The following is a 23,150-nucleotide window of genomic DNA, read 5'->3' as shown; positions in this document are numbered from 1 at the left end:
GCTTGGACCCATTACTGCATTGGGAACCTTCTAGTATGGTCCCAGTGACTTCCATGGGACTCTGCACAGGCACAGGGGAGCTACACTACCAGATCCCAGATGCTGTATCAAGGCTTTCAGCACCTATGTAATTTTCAGAGGCACTGAGCATCTTGCAGAGCTCCCACTGCAGTCTGTGGGAGTTGCAGGATGCTCAGCACTTCTGAAAATCAGTATAACCTTAGGTCTATAAGGTGGACTGAGTACCTATGAACTTAGTTGCACAAATGTAGGCATCTAGGTCTGAAAATAGTGGAATCTGATTCAGTTATATACATATTTCTGAAAGTAAGTGTCAGTGTGCAACTGTAATGATTCTTCACTGGCTACTCAAAACAACTTTTGTTTCTCTTTTTTCAAATTAGACTAGTAATTAATTAGACTAGTAATTGTTTGAAGTTGCTTAATAAGTAGCAAATTTCTAACCCAATACGGTATTTGATTCTCTCTGAGAAAATGAAGTAAAATCCACAATCTATTTATGGTAAAACTTTTTCTTTTTAGTCTTTCTGAGCAGATTTATAGACAAATAGGTTTTTGGTAATTTTTTTCTACATCATATTAAAAAAACATTGTCCTTTCTGAGAAAAAAAGACTAAGTACATTATTAGTACACAATTAAAGAAATCAAACCAGCAGTTTAAGATTTGTTACTTTTTAAGGATTTAATCCACCATAAAAGATGCACAGACTATTCGGGCACATTAGATCTAGAAATCTGTCTATGCCACTTGTGGACCAGTCTGACCTATACAGGAGACAGACTGTGTAATGGCAAATAAATAAATCAAATCACACCATGACTGAGAGTTGCAAAGTTATTCTGGGAGTGAGCTCATATAAGGGATTCTGGTTCCATGATCACTGTTACTTCCCATTCAAATCCATGCATTTTCTCCTCACACAAACCACAGGAGGGGAAGACTGAGGAGACCAGGTCAGTTCTTTTGGTGTGTTATTAAAAAAAAACAAAAACATGCAGTTAGAGTGAAATGGAGATCTCCCATCACTGGAGAGAAGAACTGACCGGAGGCAGGAGGCCCTGTGTATGGTGTCTCTGAACAGCTCATGATGTGAGGAACTTGATGATCTTGTCCATTTCCTAGTTTGCCTCATTCCCCACTTCATCTATTGCCATAGGTGTTGTGTTGGTGGGGAATCAGCTGCTTGATAGCTCCCCTCCCAAAGCCCCATGAAAGAGCTGTCAACTGAAGAATTTCTTTGGGCCATGGGGCTTTAACATTTTTCCTGACTTGACTGACAGATGTATTAGATATTACTATAACCAAATTAACTATAGTAACTGTAGATGTTGTAACTACTAATTAGGTATAATTACCTCACCAGTTATTTGGTTTTCCTGGTTTAAAATAATTCAGACATCTATCTTGCCCCAAGCTTAGTCTGAAGTGGTACTGCCTCCTCAGAAACCAAGTATCCCCCCACATACACTTCCCCCATCAGGGAAAGAGTACATAAAGAAACAAAGAAATTGACTGGAATGTTTAATTTATAAAGAAAGATTAAAAGTGGTAAATATGCATCATTTGTCTAAATGATGACTGGATGAACCATAATAGTCTGTAAATATTTGAAGGGATTCAGCACTAAAAGATTAGTGAAAAATTATTTAGGGTGGTACAAGGAGATATAACTAGTAATAATGGGATGAAATGAAGAAAGGGAAAATTAAGGGGAAAATGTATTGGGACAGCAGGTTCTATTAAGGTATGGAACCAGGTAAAAGGCCATGGTAAAAGCTCAATTTCTGGGGATATTAAAAACTAAATGCAAGAAAATGCATTAAAATGCATTGGCAACAGGAACTGGAATAGGCCACCTAATAGATTTGTTTCCATCTCCAACCCCAATGATTCTGTAATAAGTAGCTGACTCTAGCCTTAGACAGCCCCTCAGCAGAGTTGCAGAGTCTGACTGATTACCATACATATAGCACTGTATATGGCTCCAGCACAATAGAAATGATGTTGAAGGGTGCCTGGGATTTATCCTAGAAATCTAAAAGATCTCTTCTCTCATTCACCATAACCATTACCTCCCATGATGGCTACATTCCACTGGAAAAATGAAATGGTTGAGCAGTAGAGAGAGACTAAAATCTATGGAAGACAGAACTTTCACAGGAGCATAAGGAACCCATTCCTGGCTGAAATAAGAATGACCATTAGCTTTGTTGCATTCCAGAACTCATGCGTTTGCACTAACTGTACTGCAATAGCACTCTTATATGCTGACATTGCAAGAGTATCGCACTTCATATATAAATACATTCATTTTAAAACTACCCCTGCTGGAATGAGTCACACTAAGAAGAAATAAAAGATTGCAGTTTTGCTCCTGGGAGGTGCTCAGATATTATGGCGATGGGTGCTAATATAAAAAAACCTGGAGAGGTATATAGATCCCCAGACCACATTCGTAAAGGTTTAGGTACTTCTAACCAATCTCCCCTGACATTAGTCCCATCATTGCCACTTTGCAGGAGCCTTAAAAGCAAACTGGGCAGAGTCAGTGAGCTAAAATTTTCAAAAGTGGCTAAGGGACTGAAGAATCTATGTCCCACTTTCAAAGGTGCCAGGCTCCAAGGCCTAGTTGCTCAAAGGTATTTAGGTGCCTAACTTCACCAATGGGAATTAGGTAACTAAATACCTTTGAGGATCTGGGTCTTAGAAGCCTAAGTCTCACTGAAAGAATCAAGAGGAAACGGTATCTTTAAATATTTTCACAGAGCCAGCTGCAGTTTTATGCAAACACTTCTGAGAAAGGAATAAAATATAAAAGGAAGTCCTTTTGTGGACAGTACGCAAGGTGGCAGTTTTGGTAAAGATTATTTTAAAGCAGACAAATCATATGATTTTGAGGTACTTTCACCTATTATAAGAGCTATATTATCCCTGCACACTCGAGGCTATTCAGAGTACTTTACAATCATACCTGTGTGTATGCAAACACAGTACGCTATAGCAACTGATGTGTTATTTAGCATCTAATGATGTTTATAGTTTTAGAAGCATTTCAACAGCTATAAGTACAATATTTCAAAAACTGCATGTCAAATTTTCCATGCCTCTGGGAGGACAAATCAGTATGTAGAACTGGAAGCACAGCAACAGCTAAATATATTATAATGAGCAGTAGGAAGGCAGACTAAATCAAAGCTAAAAGTAAAGTTAATACAGTAAACGGAACTCAATTATTTCTTTTCTGAAAAATGCTAAAGACACTGAAAAATGCTTACATTAAAACTGTACATTTATTTATGCTAAGCTTTTTTTCAAAAAATAAAAATTTAAATTATTATCTGTATCATTGGAGGTGTTGGTGGAGTCTCCATAGCAAAGGTTGCTTTGAAATTTGCACTGAAAGTGGAACTAAAATCCCTTTGTTTCACACTTCAATGAATACACTGAAGATCTTTAAATTTGGCCCACTAACTCTTCAGAGGATTAGTATATTTTCCATGTAAAATTTTAAGAAAAAACATTTACTAACTTGTGCTGAAGAAATATTTTTAAATGCCACTTTTTGAAATTTTGCCCTGTTTTTCTCACAATACTTTGGGTTCCTCTAAGTAAACAACCAGAGTCCCCACCATCTCCAAATATTTTTCCCTCCCTCTCTCTCACATACAGACACTCAGATATCATGTTAGACCATAGGTACTTCTGCCGTTTTTTTAATTAGAGACACACATTTATTCCTCTGAACCTGAGTTTGGCCAAGATAGCTGACAGAATTGTCAAGTTCTACTGGCTATTTTGAAAAACAAAACCTAAAATATTAATTTTCATGTTTGTCAACATTTTCTCACCAGTTTATTCTAGAAAGCTATGCTATGCAAATAACTCAGCAGACTGGGAAGCAGAGGGTCTGAGAGTGGTCTCTGGAGAAGATACAGGCCTCAGCATGGCCACAGGTGGGGTGAGGAGGAATGTATGTGTGTGACATGGGGGACAGGGAGAGTGGAAATTTGGAGAGGTCTGGACGCCCAGTAGCTGAGTGCCAAGGCACCTCTGGCACATCAAGGCAGTAGATGAGGCTAGAGATACATGGCTGATATAAAGGAGGTAGTTGAAGCTGAGAAGCAAAACTGATGAGTAGCACAGTTATTGCATCACTCAGCTGCTTATTTCACTATGTTTTAGGGTTTTCACTGGTGGATTCTGCAATAATAACCTTAACACTAAGCTGCTGATATATTTTGTGTGGAGAGAGAAAGACAGCTTGCTCTTGCTCTCTCCCCCAGCCCACTCTCAAATGTCCTGATTTCTTTTGTTTCAAAATCTCTATTTAAGTGACTCAATTATTAAAGAAGGTTGACCATTAGGAAATTACATCATCATTCAATCCCAAGCTCACATTCTAAAAGTAAACAAAAAATAGATTTAGCAGCACTCAACTAGCAAAATAATAACAGGAGCAATCTACCAAACTAGAAACAGTCGCTACACTTAATTCAGCCCTGTCATATGCAAGTGCATAATTCTCATTGAACTAAATGGATGCTGAATTTAATCTATAGTCAGTTTTTTAATTTTATACAGAAGATGTTTTACTATAGTCCCCCCACTGTAAAAATATCTTAAATAAAAAAATATGAACAATTAAATAAACAAAGGTTTAGTAATGAATTCTCTTTTTTTATCAATACTTAGTGACCTTCACATGAGATATCACTTGAAAAACTCCAGAAAAATTAACTTGAAACACTATGAAACACTATGAAACTGAGACCAAGACATGCTAATGCAGGGATGATATTGGCAAAGATGAAAAGGAATAAGACAAATTAAAAGGAATAACAAATTAACCATATTCCTTCTTTTCCACCCAGGCACATACACAGTTAAGAGCATGGATACATCTGGGTTTCCTCTGAGAATATATGTTATATCTGTATCTATTTGTAAAATGCCTGTATTATACAAGTAGAGATTTCACAATCTGTGAAAAATATTCTGACCGTGCTGGTATCTAGTGTAACTTCACAGGTTGGAAAGAGCTAATATGCCATCCCTGAAGTCATTCCATTCAACAAAGGGGCAAAAATAGTAGGGGAAAAATATCTTTAAAATGCCTTTCACACTTTTTTTTCCTTCTGAAATTACAATTACTACACACTTTATGAGCCTGCAGCTGGTTTTAGCAAACTGGCATTTGCAGGTCTCGCATGACAGACAGCTGATGAAAGTGACAAGCAAGAGTTTTCATTCATTGCTGCTGGCAACCTACTGCCTTTCTGATCCCTTTCTATGGAAACAGAGATTGGATGTGGGGGAATAAGGTAAAGGGTTATTTTTACAAGTCCATATTATCAAATCAGCATCCAGCAGCTGAGTCTGAGCTCTTGTTAGCTGCCTCAGCTGGCTCCCATCATCCCCTTCTGTTTCCATAGAAACCGTAGCAGCAGCATCCCCAATCTCACCAGGACTGTTCTGGAGTTTGCACATTCAGTCATTTCCAAATCCGGCCTGGCCATAACCCTGGGGACATTGGCTGCTGCAGTCTGTTAAAGTCTGCATTGCCGGCCTCCCCCCACAAGGGGAGGCTGTGCAGATATGAGGTCGACTAATGATTCTTCCTCTCACTCTGTGAGCACAGTGGGACAGGATGGTGCTCAGAACAGGGGCCACCTCTTGAGTGGTTGGCCTAGCAGCTGCTCCTTCCCTTCCGCTGCTCCCCACTGAGCTACAGCAACCAACTGGGGTGAGTGACAGAGAGGGAAGAGATGACATTTCTCTCCTCCAAAACTTACAGCACAGGGGACAGAAATGCAATATCTTGGTGGCCAGCACGATGAAGGCAGCTGTGCTGTGGCTCCCTAAGTCAGAGCAGTAGGAAAAAGGGATTTTTAAAAAAAACTATTGCTCCCACCCCCTGAAGAGAACAATGATCAGTCATGGAAAGAGACATAGGGACATTCACCCACTCGAGCAATCTGATTGGCTGGCCATTCTAGGTGCTTTGTAATAGCACTTTATTATTGTAAAACACCTTTCTAAAGCAGTCATTACTGTAGTATCTAGCTGCTCTACATCAGTTACCCCTAGAAAGACACTCCAATTTAAGACACTTTTACACAGTGAACAGGTGCCAGTGGTCAATTTTCAAGAAGAATTGCTTTCTCAAAGNTTGTAAAACACCTTTCTAAAGCAGTCATTACTGTAGTATCTAGCTGCTCTACATCAGTTACCCCTAGAAAGACACTCCAATTTAAGACACTTTTACACAGTGAACAGGTGCCAGTGGTCAATTTTCAAGAAGAATTGCTTTCTCAAAGGGGTTGGGGGGGGGGGGGAGAGAGGGAGAGAGAGAGAGAGAGAGAGTGAGGGGGGGGGGGGGGGGGAGGGAGAGTATACACAGATGTTCAATTTGCTGCATTCTCCACCAGCTGCCTTTAGAGTTGACCCAAAGATGAATATATTGTGAAAGTGGAGTCTTGAGCTGACAAATATGAGTCACTGTCATTAAATCAGCAATAGAGTGTGACTGCAGCAGAGTAGCTAAAGGTAAAAGAAGGCCTTATTTGCCACTCGTCCCTCCTGGGATTCCAGAAGCAGCAATGAGTACAGCAGGATGCAGAGACTGCATCCCTCTGATCAAACGGGAGCAGACACATTCAGTGAGGTCACTGTTTTAGCCAGTGCCTCAAAATGGTTTCCTCTGCCAACCAACATCACTTCCATCTTATGTAGATTAAACTTGAGCCAGTTACTCTTGACACAAGTCTCATTTTCTCTCGGGCAGTCTGTCTTCGGGGGTTCTGCACTGTTTTTCTGTCGAAACAGAGACATTGAACGTCAAAGGGTATCATCTGCCTATTGGTAGCAGTGGAGTCTGTACAGCTCACAATCCTTACTAGTGTTCTTATATACAGTCAATGTTGAATAAGAGGTGGCAAGAACCATCCTTCTGGGAATCCTCAGGGAAGAGGAGCAACTCTCCATCACTAATGTCTGGGAACTATTTAAAAGAAGTGAGTAAGTGATCTCTGTTGCAGATTTTGCTGCATTTGAGTGAAAAGTAAGGAGGATTTGTCTTCTCTTGGTAGCAGAAGAATCATACTTGGCCCATTCAAACAAATCATGATGCTAAGGGAAGAGGGACTGCCAGCCTCTGAGCTGACAGACCATCGATCCTTCAATCTCTAAGGTGCCAATCTTGCGGCTGAGAGCATGCAAATGTACTGCTATGCCATGTGGAACACCACTGAAGTCAGTTGCAGAATGGGGGCTCAAGTCACCAGCTTAGGGCTGAAAGTTGTCACCACTTGATGGCTGTTTATAAATTAGTATCCTATGTGAAAGTAATTTATCTTAGGCTTGCTGAACAGAGAGGTGTCTGCATCACAACTGGTATAAGTGGCACTCTGGTTTGAACATTTAGGATCAAATAGTATGCAGTCTTATTTCAATTGGGGCTCCTTTGGGCCAGGTTCAAGGCATATTGTTCACCCTGCTGCTGCCTGTGTCGCACCTGTTCTGTGACCAGAGGACCTCAATTTAGCTAGTGGTAAGGATAAAATAGGGACAATAGTACTTCCCTACTTCAGAGGAGTGTTGTCAGGATAAATGGATTAAAGATTGTGGAGCGTTCATATATTGCAGTAATGGGGGCTATATAAGTACCTAAGATAGACAGATCCTCTCTCTCGCTTTCTCTCAGAAAAGCACGTGCATGTTTTACTGGTACAGGATCTCCTCCCTTTGCTGTCAGAATAGTGCAATTTCTGAGAAGTAGATTCAAGTATTTAAAATGCCAAAAGGCATGAATAAAACTGAGAAAATTGATTTCTTTATATTCAAGTCTATGCCCTCAGCAATGAGCATGCTGCTGCCATTTTCTGCTGCTGCAGGCCCAGAGGAAGATGGCAACTGCTATTGAAGATAAAGATTATTTTGTAGAAGTGCTTCAGGAATTACGAGTGAGAAATGAAAAACTGCAAACTTCTCTTACCTCTCTAGAGGAGAGGTTTGAAAGCAATGCAGCCACGATCAGCACACAGGATAAGAGAGCAAAAGAAGCTGAAGGAAATGCCTTGATGGCCTGGAGGAAAAACCACAAGACATTAAAAAAAAAGAGAGAGAGAGAGAGAGAGAGACTGGAAATTTCACTCAATCCATTTTACTAGTGTTTTCACAAATTGAATATAGAATAGCATATTGAATATGCAAATAACTGAATGCATATCAAGCACATCTATATACATTGGTTATGAACAGGGAAAGAAATTCTAATCCAAAAGACTGAATTGTGGATGGATCTCCATTTTAATGTGATAAATGAACTCAGTACACTGTTTGGGGAGAAATCTGATCAGATCCTTTTCAAGATGGAAAACAGAAAGTGAGAGGAGGGGTTCTGCTGCTGCTGTCTGACACTAGGAGCACCAGGAGGTTTGAGGGTAGGCACCTGGGTATGCATAGGCTGAACTGCAGGCAACCCTTTATGCAGGGACAGGTAAATTTCAGTCTTAGGGCATAAAGTATTGTAAGGAGTTTATTTAGTTTGCACATCATCTGTTACAGATACATTAAGGCTAAGGAATCGTGGGCTAAGCACAGATGGATTCAGGAGCTGTTAAAATGAACATCTCTGGATTAAAGAATTTATAAACGCCAGAGGGCAAATATAGTCAGAATTATTTCTTCTTTTTCTTTTGTGGACACAACCTCAGAGCATGTGATGTTTGAATAGTCGGCAGTCATGCAACACTTGAGAAATTATCCAGCAGGTCACTAGCCAAAACATGTTTCCTACTCACCTCCAGCACATACTGAATAGGTGAGGAATGAGAGGAAAGTTGCAGTACTGTGTTACACCGCTTGCCAACTGTTATTTTTGACTAATAAAATTATTTATGTATTCAATTTATAAATCACATGGACGCTAATAAGTGCCCATCCAATCATTCTAGCAGCTTTTACATTTAACACTCTCCCCCCACAAAAAACACAAACATTAAGTGTGAGCAGGGATGCAGATTCACCAAGGATTGTTGCCATGTAATAATAATACCTAGCTCTTATATAGTACTTTTCATCAATAGGTCTCAGAGCACTTTAAAAAGGAGGTTAGTGTCATTATTGCCATTCCAGAGATGGGGAAACTGAGGCACAGAGAGCCAAAGTGACTTGCCCAAACTCACCCAACAGGCCAATGGCAGAGTCAACTAATGTTGGCCAGTGGCAGGGGGAAGGAGAGAATGGGGAATGAGAGGAATAAGGGGAAAAAAAGTAGGAAAACAAAACAAACAACCTTGACAGTGCAACATTATAATTGAAATTTTACGTGCACAAAATTCATGATATTGAAAGCTATAATTCTCATGGAAACTGTAAATTAGCTTCAGTGTGTGTGTGTGTATAAAAACCACACAAAAATGACATTAAAATAATATTACCAAGGGAAGTCAAGCATTCAAGATAGGAAACGCCAGAATTAAGGTTCATAGACTCATAGACATTAAGGTCAGAAGGGACCATTATGATCATCTGGTCTGACCCCCTGCATGCCGCAGGCCGCAAGACCCTTCCCTGTACTCTACCGTTGAAGTCCCCAGTCCTGTGTTTTAGTGACTTCAATCGGCTGAGACCCTCCTGCTAGTGATCCCTGCCCCATGCTGCGGAGGAAGGCGAAAAACCTCCAGAGGCTCGGCCAATCTACCCTGGAGGAAAATTCCTTCCCGACCCCAAATATGGCGATCAGTAATACCCCGAGCATATAGGCAAGAGTCTCTAGCCTGACCCTTGTTGGCCATTATGTTGTTCATGTACCATTGCTTGGTTTTCCTTGACTACTATGTTTTATCATTAAACCATTCCCTCCATAAACTTATCCAACTTAATCTTAAAACCAGACAGGTCCGTCGCCCCCACCGTTTCCCTCGGAAGGCCGTTCCAATATTTCACCCCTCTGATGGTCAGAAACCTTCGTCTAATTTCTAGCCTAAACTTCCCCCCGGCCAGTTTGTATCCATTCGTTCTCGTGTCCACATTAGTACTAAACTGGAATAATTCCTCTCCCTCCCTTGTATTAACCCCTCTGATATATTTAAAGATAGCAATCATATCCCCCCTCAGCCTTCGCTTTGTCAGACTAAACAACCCAAGCTCCTCTAATCTCTTTTCATACGCCTGTGCAACCTTAGTTCTGCCCCCTTGTATGTATGCATTATGATATTGTCTTTACTGACATGATTACTTACTGAATTTTCCTGAAGCCCGTTACCACACTTAGTGCACAGGATAGATCTGTGCTAAAATGGTGGGGATACAGTAGGGCTATTGTACTGAAGGATATTTTAAACAGAAGACCTTGAGAGTAGGGGTTTGTTCTGGAGAATGGAGGAGCAGAGTGATAGCAGTGAGCCTGGCTTGGAAGCCAAATCAAATCCAGCACCTGCACTAGTGAAGGGGCAAGGATCTACAGCAAGCAAGAAAAGAGGGGGACAGGAAGCAGACTGGTGATGCTGTGGCCATACCGCCACCAAATGGTAATAAATCTTTATCACCAACCTGTGCCAAGTTCAAGCATTTATCTGCATGTGACATACCAATCACTTGATCTACCCAATCCTCTGCAAAAATATCCTATTACAGTGTAAAAGAATCCAGGACGGAAATGACCATGTTCCAGTAAATTTTAGGAGAAATTTGTTTCACATAAGTTTTTTATTTTTCTTACAGATAAGTTGACTTTCTGTGATGGAACTTACTCAGGGGAGGAGTCTAAAGAACATGCCATCACCCAATAGCACATGTATGTGTCACAGGATAAATATGAACTACATTACACAACTGACAATTTTCAATAAGATTATTTTTTTATTATTTCTATATTCTTAAATTTCTCTCTTAAAAATACAGACTCAGAGTCAGATTTTCAAAGCAGAGCACAATGGGTGTATCCAGAAAAATCCATGTGTCTAAGCTAAAGGTTACATACATTTGCAAGTGCCTACTCATTTATGTATACAACTAGATGATCTGAAAAAGCAAATACAGGTTTTGACGGTGCTACACCCAGATTTCAAAATCTGGCCCTTAATATACCAGTTAATCTAGTGTGTGAGAGAGAAAAGAACAATGATTAACTTTATTAACAGAGCAGCACTGATTTTATGAGTTTTTTAAAATATTTCCAATTTTCCTGCATCTATCTGCACCTTTGAAACATATCTTGATTACATTATATTTCCAAAGGAGAAAGTCAGTATATTGCTACAGATATTAAAACCATACACCAAATAAAGATGACCTGGTTCATAAGCTCAAGGGAGCCCCAAGCACAGAAATCAACTCTCTCGCTATGGACCAGTGGAAGATGAGTCAGTGGTGAAAATGATGCACTCAGTCTCCAATGGGAGTGTGACAACTGAAACACTTATACAGCATCTCCTCTGATTAATCAATACTGCTGTATTTGGCATCAGTGAAGTAAGAAGATAAAAATGTAAAGTGGAGGAATTCTAAGTAGAAATCTAGAATTTTGAAGCAGTGGTATCAATGAATACTTGTATTTAAATGACACCGGAGAATTACAGGTATAATAAAAGTTGCAGAATAAAAACATGAGTAAGGATATACTGTGGGGCCTGATTCTGCTACTCCTGTGAGTCATGGTTACCCAAAAGAGGAGCCCAGTTGACACACAACTTGGTTTGGGTGTGGTCACAAATATACACCAGAAGCATTCAAGGCAACTATTCTAATCTCTGTTAAATTGCTGTGGACACTGTGAAATACAAATTTTACATACAACTAATAAACTGGCTGTATTTTTCTTTTTGAATTTTTTTTTTTTATAAATACTGTAATACCAACATGGGCAAACTGTAAACTAGAAAGGATGATGTTCCCATTCCTGTTTTGAAGATGAGAATATTACAGATTAGTTATTTAAACTATGTTTTTACATTACATTCTGCTTTTATTACATCTTAAGTGAAAGTCATCAAAATGTCATTAAGGCCTTTGTGCTTGGTACTGTTTGAATGTAAACATTTCAGCAAGCTGGTTCTGAGCCATGCAATACTGATTTTTACAGTTATAAACATCCAATAAATGAAAATCTGAGTGTTATGATTAGACTTTAAAAAAAAGATCAACCCGTTTATTTTCTGTCTCCTGTCTTTTAGACCATCTTTAGCATTAACTACTAACACAGCGCTACTCCTAGAAGCACTGAAGCAGTAGCATCATTGTAAACTAACCCCAAGGAATGTCCTGGCAAATTCTACCATCAATCCAGTGCTGAAAAGCAGCTCAATGGTGCTGTAAAGCTCCACCTTACAAATTCCATTTCTTTGGGCATTGATTCTAGTTGCAATTATTACCTGCCTAATCTATTGAGAAACTTTCTGCCATTGCAGTTAATTCTTATTTGAAGCTCTGAGATTAGAAAAACTAAATAATAGTTCTATGTGTTCAAACAAAACACTAACGCCCTGTTCTATTCTGTAACTGAAAGCTACATGAGAAAAACATGCATCAGATCTTAGTAACATGAAAAGATCAGCATGCACTACTTCGGTTTTAAAACCAATATTTTAAAGACAATAAACAGAAATTCTCAAATTGTTTGGGGAATTAATTTTGTTCTATCCAAGTAGCATCTGGGCCATTGTCAGGACTGCTGAGAGGAGGTGAACGGGGGACAATTGTCACAGGGTCCCAAGCTTGCCCACCCAACATGTTTAATGTCTGTGTAAATAAAGTGAAATGGCAGGGCATGGAGCCCCAGCAACCCTGATGTACGAGGCCCCAAATTTCTCTCAACGGGCTGTGGTTTAGCCATTAAGCTATTATGTTTTTCTTACACTTCTTATACAAGAGAGATTTTTTTTAAAAAGAGTAATGACTTTCTTCAGAAACTCCTATTTTAAGCTATTACATGAAGAGAAAGAGGAATAGCCTCAAACCCACTTTTGGCTTAAAAATGTGTAATTACTGATTAGGTTTCACTTTCTTTAACAATGTCAACTACCAGGTACAACACTTGATTTGTCTCATTTTCCCCCCTCATAGTAGTAATCTAGGTAGCCAATTTAGTACAAAAATTAACAACTCATTGAAGAAAAGTACTATGAAGTATTATTCTGTATTTGAAATATGCTATAAACGGAAAATGATTTTGCCTCTGCTAATCTGGGATCATTATCACATTAGCCTAGCATGCATACTCCAAATGACAAATCAAACCAGTAATTTTAATATAAGAAACATTTTACTATTCATCTCCTAAAACCCACTCTGCATTCAATAACCTCTTAATCACAGTAGTTTCTTTTGAAAGAGACTCTATAATACATGAAGGTGCAAGTACCATTAAGTATCACACAAGGAGAACATTTCTGGTAGTAACAAAAATCTGATACTATTTGAATTCAAGGTACTTGCCTCAAACTGAAACTGGGAATTTCCCTGAGCTAAGTCACAGTTTGTTTGACTGCATGTACTTTAAGAGTTAGTGATAATGAAGTGGCAGACAAACACTATCAGAGAAAGCACTTCTGACTTTTTACTATCCCTATAGAATAAATACATTCAGAATCTATCCATTATATATTCAGATAGGGAAATGGAATGCTAGCCTTTCATTCTCAATCTACATAGAGTCTCATCATCAGATAGCACAAATGAAATGCTAATGTAAAAAGATGAATGCCAATTTCCTTCACTTTGCTCCAAGTTTCAGTGGCTCTCTACAATAAAAGATAGCTGTTTGTGGAGACTGGCTTGTTCCATACCATTAACTCAGAACAAAACATATTTTTAGTGGGACAGCAGTGTTTACTTGTAAGAACTGATGAATTGTATGCCACCATTTATCACTTGCAGACAAAGACATTCAGGCTCAATTTTGGACATAAATCAAGGTACATGCTCCTAAATAAAAAAGGATTGCTTAAGTCCCTAAAACTGCATAGATTGAGGTCAGATTGGCCATAGCAACCACGAATGGTACTTAGGCCTCCAGTAGGACTTAGCAACCAATAAATGAGCTTAGATCTCTTTTCATCTCCACTGGTGTGAAAGCCAAAATTAAAAAGATTAGATCACCCTGCACCCATCACAATAGGCTTCACAATGAAAAAGTCATTTCTAGCCTTTGAATCACATCAAATAAATAACATTCATCCCTTCTATAATGAACAACTTTCAAAGTAAATTGAATCTCCATAGTGCTGCTTTCCCTTGCTGCACCATATTTACATAACAATATATCACAGGAAGCTCAGAATCGGTCTTGTAAATGGGAGACTCTGAATAAAATGAATCTTTAGCACTGATTCCTGTATATTCAGCTTCAAAATGCCTTCCATTTTCCCTTCATTTAAACAATGTACTGTAGATTATAATCCATATAACCAATGCTTTAAAGCTTGCAATATGAAAGTTTATTTCAATATGGGAATTGTACGGTAAATAGATTCCCCCCTCCTCCCCATTTGAGGATTAGTTCCAAATTCTACTTTTAAGTGCTGAAATACTATCTGGTTAATATTTGATTGAAAACAGTGGTACATTATTCCAGTTTATCACAACTGTCTCTCATGCTGTAGTTACTTCACTTTATTCTTTAAGTTATTCTATCCGTTCTTTTAAATCCGCTACACAGTGTAGTATTTTAATTTTCTATTTCAACATGAAACATTGTTTTTTGTTCTTGTTCCAGTCTTTGGAACATTAGTTATTTGTAAACATTTAACAAGTGTACAATATCATTGATCGCAACTGTAATAATCTAAACCATTTTAATTAAAAACATTCTATCAAATGTTCTCGTCTTGTCATTACAGGAAAAGCATTTTTCTTATACTCAACTTGTCCTTATTAAAATGGATCACTATCCCCTTTTCATTGTAGAGTGTATAAACTACTGTTTAATGGAAAGTGTTCCAAAAGCAATATATTAAAGTCAGAAGGTTATACCTACATTAAAAATATGCTGGAATAATTTCAGCCTTCTGCAGCAGCAGCTCACATAGATAATACTATTTGAACTCAGCAGGCAACCTCATTAATTTTTAAAACTCTCTGACCCCAGTGCAGTTAACAGTGTAAAAATAATTACAAATTAGGGTTGAAGGAGCACTGTTTTAATATTGCATGGGTACTGCCAGCAACACACCATTTTATTGCATCCGTGTATTTATTATGGCTAAATATAATTTTACCTTACCTGGAATGAAGCTTCATGGTGAATTTTAAAAAGGTGAACATTAGAAGAAACCTTCATTAAACACCAACTGTAATAGCTACTATGCCAGTGAAGAAACCTTGCCTATTTTCTCCAATCATTCTAGTAACACAAAGCACTGCAATTACTGGTTTATAGGCTAGTAACAGCCTGGATACAGCAGTAAAGTAAAATATTTTAATAACAAGGCACATTTTAAACCTAACAACTTCTAACTCCTCTAGAAGGATATAAAATACTTGAGTGATGTATAAATAGTCTCTCTTACCTAAAACTTGTCAGAAGAAGAGATCCTTCTCATTGTCGTCACCTCCCGTGCCCCCTCTTGCCACCATGGAAATTGCTTCTGCTATGTTTATTGCTCTGTGCCTCAGTTACAGCTGTGACACTAATCTGCCTGCACAGACCAGCAAACGTACGTGTGTGTGTGTCAGAGAGAGAGAGAGAGAGAGAGAGAAGATAGCCTACTGTCTTCTAGGCTGAGAACCTAAACCTCAGGCCAAGTCAAGGCTGAATGACAATGATCAAAGCACTGTCCTTCATCAAGAGAGAAGACAGGATTTCCCCCCTGCCCCCAATGAAAAGTGGGACTGTCATTAGGGATTCTCACTAAGAAACCTCTAACAGAGACAGACCTTTTCCAGATTGCTAGTGCCTGCCCAGCAGTCCGTGCAGAATACAGGTAGCTATTGTTCCTGAGACAGATATGTAGCCAGCCACTCAGACTCTGACAGATCTCAACAAACCAGTGAGCCTGCCTTCACTTTAACTCTTTATTTACTAGTGCTTTACTTTTGCTGAAATACAAAGATGTCCTTATATCCCCACGGGGAAAAATGAATTGTAAATAACTACATTTTGGTTAAGAAATGATCTTGGTGTCTTATACATAGAAATGTTCCCATTTAAAACTTAAAAAATACTACCTTCAGTTCAGGCTCTCTTGTTCTGAAATCTGATTGAGCCCAGTGTTAGACATGGTATAGCAATATTAGACTCCAGTAGTAATAAAGAATTCAAATTATACCAGGTCAATAACTGATGCCCTGTGCTTTATGGAATGTTCATAATTTAAGGCTAAATGAAATAGTTCTGGATAATCACCGCCATGTTTTACAGATATTATGCAAATATTCTAGTTTTTAATAAAAGTGAATTGTTTAGTGATAATGTGACATAGTGCTACATGTGTTATCTTTAACGTACAGAAGATTTTCCATTGGAAGTCAGCTCCCGGTTTTAATCTGGGGTGACTGTAGAAATCCCAAAAGGAAACAATGTTAGAAAGGGTTATCTAGGTAGTCAACAATTTCACTTTAGGGTAGAGGGATAACCATCCTAGTCCCCTTCCAGTTCTGTCACCTAGGTTTTCATACACACGTTTTAGCAAATCAAGCTTCATACAAAATAAGTTAAGAGTTTAATTGTAAAGACAAAAATCAAGAAAACTCACAAGCTCATAAATTAAGGATAATATTCTAGCTTTTATGCACCCACTTAGGCCTACAGTAGACAATACAATAATCTGTGAACAACTATTGATTCTACATACCAGGCACCCAGTGAGTGTGGTCGGGTCAGTATTTTAGCCTTTAAACTCAATTTCTTTTTTCCTCTGTTTAAGCCAGTCTCGACTTTATTTTAAACATTGTATATGTGCAAAAGCAAGTGAGTAAATACTTTGGGGAATGGGAGGGAGCTTGTTTGTTTTGTTTTAAAAAAGGCAAAGTTAAAGGATATAAAGGGTGGGGAGCAGAAAAGAAAATCTTTCAGACCAAGATAAAATATGAAATATAAGATGAATAATTTTTACCACTGATCATAAAAATGCAAATGAGAGATATCACTTGAAAAACATGGATTTTTAACAGGAAAGAATATTGGTTCTTACTGTCTGTGGCACAAGTACAGTTTTTTCTCGTGTGTGCTCCATAAAAGTACACTGCACAAGCTTTATGAAATTTCTTTGAAAAACAGTCAGTGGTCATTTTTTAAAGGTGAAAAGTAATATTTTCTACTTGAGTGAGGATTTTATTGTGCTTCCCCATTAATGATAAGGGTCAAGTGGCCTTTTAAGATTACCCCTGTCCAGCAAGAAGGGAGGAGTGACTTTTTAATAGGAAATCAATGTCATTCATTGGAACACACCCTGCTGGGCAGAAAATCCTCTGCAGTGCAGGATGCATTTTACATGGCCAGGACTGTGGATTCTCATGCTCTGCTGAAGGTTTGCTCCTGAACGTCTCATTTTAGTTTTTCAGAATATCAGTATATAAAGAAAATGTATCTTATCTATGTCACCAACTGAAGTATTTGCAGTGGTACGTAAAGAATGTTTTACTATATACATGTGTTAAAAGTGAACATTGTCCCCATGTTAAAAGGGCATTTTATTACCAATTTCAGAGAGTTTTAAGATGATTCCCCTTTCTATCTTATGCAAGTTTATAACAAACAAGAATTTGCTATTAAAAGGAAGAGGTGAAAAATGCTGGGGAAAGATAAAGGGGTTGCATCCTCATCTGGCGTAAATCTGAGTAGCTCCATTGACTTCAGCAGAGCTACACTGATTTACATCCCTGCAATTCCAAAGAACAGCTTGACTGTATGTACCATAATGTGCCAATTTCTTTTCTACGCAGCGTGAGTGCTACTTCTGGGAAAAGCAAAATGAAGACCACTAACTTTGTATTGTAAAAAGAGCACTCTAAACTCCAGCTGTTGATCATATGACAAATGTCTGAGTGTGGTTACATTCGATGTCAACACTTGATTAGACCCTACCCAAGCACATTAGCCTTGAATATTTCATTTTGAACCAAGTCTACAATACTTCTCCCAATACTTGGGTACTCAACAGAACAAGTCTTGCAGAATTATTAGAGTATGTTTTAAACAATTGCATCTTAGCTTATATAGATATACACGTCAAAAACATCATAACTGAAAGGATGCAGGAGGAATGTGAAAAGAAAAATTTTCTTTTGATATTGAGATATCACTGTGCTGGGTGCATTATAGGAAGATAAACTAGACAGATTAGTCTACATTTCCTGCAAATGCATAATGGCCTTCCCATTATCCTTAATGATATTATAGGAAGAACTCTCCTCACCATGTCCATTAAGGAGAGAATATTCTTTATGGTATGAGTAAAAGGGGAGAGAAGTTTCTTATGGAAGTTTTACTACACTTCCTTAAAGCCACCTTAGATATAAAGGAAGGCTCTTCATTCCAGCCAAGTCAATCACAAGCACCCAATAATATGCACTTTACTATATATAAATAAACTCCACCTTTTCTATGTGACTTTTCACTGATACCCAAGAGTTTGTGTTTTATAGCAGTTTCCAATGAGAATCTTTTTTTGTAAAAGCACAAAATATGAGAAATTATGTTTAAAGTGTTGTATTTTTTTAAGGAGGGCATTTTCAATAATATACATAGGGAATTAGGTGCACAACTCCCATTAAAGAACCAGGAGCTATACACCTATAATTCGCTAGACACAATGTCAATTATTTACCCTCAAATATCCACATGACTTGATCTGAAAAATTTGATTATATTTCCCCAAAGAAGACTGTAAAGAAAACAGAACTCCTACTGTATATTACATAATAATCCAGTGTCTGAGAATTTTACCTGAGGACACATTGCTACAGTATTCTCTTTCAGCTAACTCAGAGTGTTATACATTCAGACAAAAAGCCACATACCAATATCAGGTATCCATTTCCCCTCAGGGATTCAATGTTTTAATGGTTTTGTAGTAAACAGCCATGTACTAAGAAATTATTCATATCAAATATAACAGAATAAAAAATTATATCAACTATCTGTAAATGTTATATACGCAGAAATACATATAACATCTCAGGGCATATAACCTTAATTAACCTTTTGTCTCAGTTTGTACAGAAATTATGTGTAAAAATTTAACTTTACCAGGGACATAAACACTTACGAACTTAACATTTGCTAGTAGATTGCTTTGCAAAATGAATGGAAAGTATTCCCAAATGATATAATTTACATTGAACATAATGACTTTGATTTCTTAATACAAAGCAGAATTCTTACTTTTCACTTGTTTATTTTCCTTTTAAAGTTACTTGTTGCAAAACACACACATATGTTTAAAATATTGGTCTTTATTATTGCAGCAAATGTTTAAAATATAAATGCCAACTACAAAAATAAAACATGTAAATATTAGAGTGGAGCCAGTGCCTATTTTGCTTAGCATTTGGGCAATTACAATGAGTAGTTTAGAAAAACTGATGAATAAAAATATGCTCAATTATATTTGTAAATTACGCTATAACAACAGGTATTCAAAAAAAGTATAATTAAACTCTCCAAAGAGACACTTCTGATATAAAAAAAAAGTTATTAACATAGTACAGGGCTGAAGATCATATAACATCTTTCGTCTGAACTGTTTTCATAGAAACATAATTAGGGTACTGAATTATCAACTAGACTTTTTGTAAAAGCAAATGTCAAAGATTAGAACTCATCAAGACTATTACAAAACTTCTACATAACAATGTAGCACACTAGTGTTGAAGATATATTTCATCAGTTTGTATTCCTATATCAACAAATTATACATTTGATACATGATCTGTTGGTAAAAATTCTTTTTAGCTAGCCAGTTTTTAGGACCTGTGTCAGTGTACCCCATCTTCAAAAAAACCAAAGCTTTTCTTTGCAAGGTTTAGGATTCTTTAATTGCAGAAAATATATATTTTACATCTTGTTCTCAGCCACAGTAAAAAAGCTTAATTTAAACACCCGTTCAGCATGCCTAGAACTCATATACAGCAAAATACCACAAATAAATTGCTACAAAGAGGCTGTATTTGCAGCTTTGTTGGGTAAATGAAACAGTTTCTTTTCTGTGCACTTGTATGTCAATTCTAGTCTTATTCATTTCAATAGTTAGTCAATAAATAAATACATAACCCTAAACATCATAAGAAAAAAATAAAATTTTCAAAAAAATAATTCAAATGTGATAAACATCAAAGGACAATATATCACTTTCCCCTTAAATATTGGATATAGCATGTTTAAGCAGCGTACTACACATTATAATTTGATGATTCATTTATTACTGTCATTGACTTACAGCCAATTTTGACCTACCACAGTAAGTGCTGTTCTATGGGAGTTGCTCATCTTGAAAGGCCATGTGTACAGTAGCTTGATGAAGGGGGGAAAAAAACAAAACAGTCAGAGCTTCTCTTGTAGCTTCATTGTGCCATATGCAGTTCCCCTCCTCTGAATCTTTTGATAAAAGGCAGAATGCAACATGATTTATTAATGTAGCAAAGGCATTGACAATTCAGAGCTAAAAATATTATTGAACTTCTCCCTAGCTAGCGCTGTTTAAGTAAGTCTTTTAAAAAGCAATTTAATTTCATTCTACCAAGTCAAATTTTCTCCACAGATAATTAGTTTTCATTATATGCATAAAAAGCTACAAAGAAGCCAATTTTTAGGATTTATTTTTATTACAGAAAGATTTACCAGCTTTTGCAAGAAATTTTATTGTCAGTGTTTCCCCGTTGCTAATCTACAAAGCTTTATAGTTAATAATATAATACTCCATAGTAGCATTCACCTTTGTACCTTAAAATCTGAAAGTACTTGAGATTTTTTTCTGTATTCTCCCACATCAATTATTTTTCTGTAAAATAATTTCAAATCATACCTGTTATACATTTAGCATCAATATTTTAAACTGAATCCATAGAAGTTAAAATACCCACCATGTGTTTTGAAGACTTGGAACATGTGGTTTGACAAACATTTGTGCTTCTCTAGCCATTTATCAGCATGTTTAATACTATGTTATTGAGATATACATATTAAGCTTAAATATATAATATGGGTACTAATACCAAACCTGTTTACTTTCATTTAATCAAGGAGAACTATTTATTCATAAATGCCTCAAAACAGCAGGCTAGCAGTGTTTATAAAATGTCTAAAACAGCATGGGAACACACACACAACATGAAATACAATGGATATTAATACCGGAAAAGCAAAAATTTACAGGAAATTTGCCATAATCTTAAAAGAAGAACACGCTGTCCCCATCTCCTCTGCCTTTCCTCCCAAAAAACTTTATCTTACTTGCACTAGACACATAAGGCAGAAAAGTATCCATACAAGTTTACAGCAACAAATGTAATGGTCAAGATCTACTTACCAAGAGTTTCGTCCTGCTTAGACTTCAGAGTATTTTCTGTGACATGAAGAGTTTTGAATGAGAAGATTTACTGTTGTCCTCCTGTTCCTCTAGTTCTTCAGTTGCAGGTACAGAGAAAGCACAACTAGTACTGTTTTGAAATAAAAAGACCGTGGCCTGTGTAAGCCAAGATACTCTGCACTGCCTGAAGATCTCTGCAGTGCTCTTAAACTCCTCCACTGAGACAGGTATTTGTTGCTGTCTGGTGTCCAAACAGGTTCATAGTAGCAGTCACCTTAATTTTTCAGTTCTAGAGGCCCTGTGTGCTGAAAGAAGAGGGGGTTTCCTTTTCTTTAGTATTTATTTGCTTCTGCATTGGAGGAAGAAGGTCGGAGATTTTCAATTTGAGATCAAAGACAGGCATGTAATGGAAACAAAACATAAGTTTTCTGAACTGCATTCAGCTCCGTCAGTTGCTGCATTACTAAAAACCTCACAGTGTTCCTGACTCTCTAAGCCTTAAGGTCTGTGTGATTTTTTTTTTTAAAAAGCCACATTTTAAACAAATTAGTTTCCCCCCCCTTGCAGCACTGCAGTCTTTCCATTGTTGAATAGTAACTATTTCTAAAAAGGAAGCTCTTAATAAAGCTAAGGTCAGGCTGCTTAGACTTGGCATTTGCTGTGATAACAAATCAGAAATGATAGCATCATACAGATTTATGAATTTTGTGCCCCCGCAGTCACAAACATCAGACATTTACTTTATAAAGAAAGCTTTTAGATTCTTCCTGCAGTTTCCATAGTGATTTCATTTTTTTCTCTTTTATCACAGATTGGCTGAAGAGCTGCTATTCTTTGTGCTTTAAAAGGCTTGTGCTACCAACTGTCGATATAAAAGTACTGTAGCTAAAGCACACATGGAATACATACCGTCAAAAATAATTGAAATGGATAAACGTTGGCAAAAAGGTTTCAGTAATTTCTCCCCCTGCTTCTGTAGAATAGTTTGGTAGAATATTACTTCATCTGAATAAATGTAATTAATTTGAGCTGTACTGCTGTTCTATTTTACCATAAACTATGATACTTCTATTAAGGCACTCATCATACAAAAAATAATCTCTTCACAAAAAGCTTTAATATAGCTTAGATCATGCAAAATGCCTGAGCTTGTTAGTCATAAATGAAAGCAATTTCACTTTAATTATTTTAGTCTCATCTACAGACAATGTTTATGCCAGTGATATTTTTTCTGCCTCTTTCGTAACAGTTTATTCTCTTTAAAAGTGTTCTGTAAAAAATAATTACATTGTTTTTGGCAAAGTATGTTATGCTCTGTACTGCAAAAAATAATAACCTTACCAAACAAACATGAAGAATATTTTCTGTTTAACTCCTTGATGTAGATGTCTCCTTCACAACACTGATCTCAATTAAGTATACAATTTTATAGTTATCTGCCCTTTTAAAATGGAGTTTTAGTTTATAAAATGTATATAAAGTATTTCACTACTTCTCTTTCAAATCTCATTTAATAGTAAGAGGATACATGGTTAATCCCAGTCATAGTTTGCTCTAATCCTATGAGAATTTGTGTTCTTCTGAGTCAAACTTCTTAGAGATACTGAATTCATATCACGAAGTGATAAATGTATTGCAGATAAACTCTTAGCACTGAAAA

At 37.2% G+C, this 23,150-nt stretch overlaps 1 long non-coding RNA gene across 4 annotated transcripts in view; it reads right to left on the bottom strand.

The window, feature by feature from the left end:
• Nucleotides 1-21,574, bottom strand: part of LOC117878797 — a 97,838-nt gene extending 76,264 nt beyond the window's left edge. For 2 of the 4 annotated variants that reach the window (XR_004646095.1, XR_004646096.1), the window contains exon 1: nucleotides 20,419-21,263. This is a non-coding gene — a long non-coding RNA (uncharacterized LOC117878797). Of the gene's footprint in view, nucleotides 1-15,532; nucleotides 16,465-20,418; nucleotides 21,264-21,490 lie in introns of those variants that run through there. The other 2 variants (XR_004646098.1, XR_004646097.1) reach the window with 2 other exon arrangements.
• Nucleotides 21,575-23,150: the final 1,576 nt, after the last annotated feature.

The sequence above is a fragment of the Trachemys scripta genome, chromosome 1 (genome assembly GCF_013100865.1).
Source record: "Trachemys scripta elegans isolate TJP31775 chromosome 1, CAS_Tse_1.0, whole genome shotgun sequence".
Classification (NCBI taxonomy): Eukaryota; Metazoa; Chordata; order Testudines; family Emydidae; genus Trachemys; species Trachemys scripta.
This window is presented reverse-complemented; position numbering and strand designations above follow the sequence as displayed.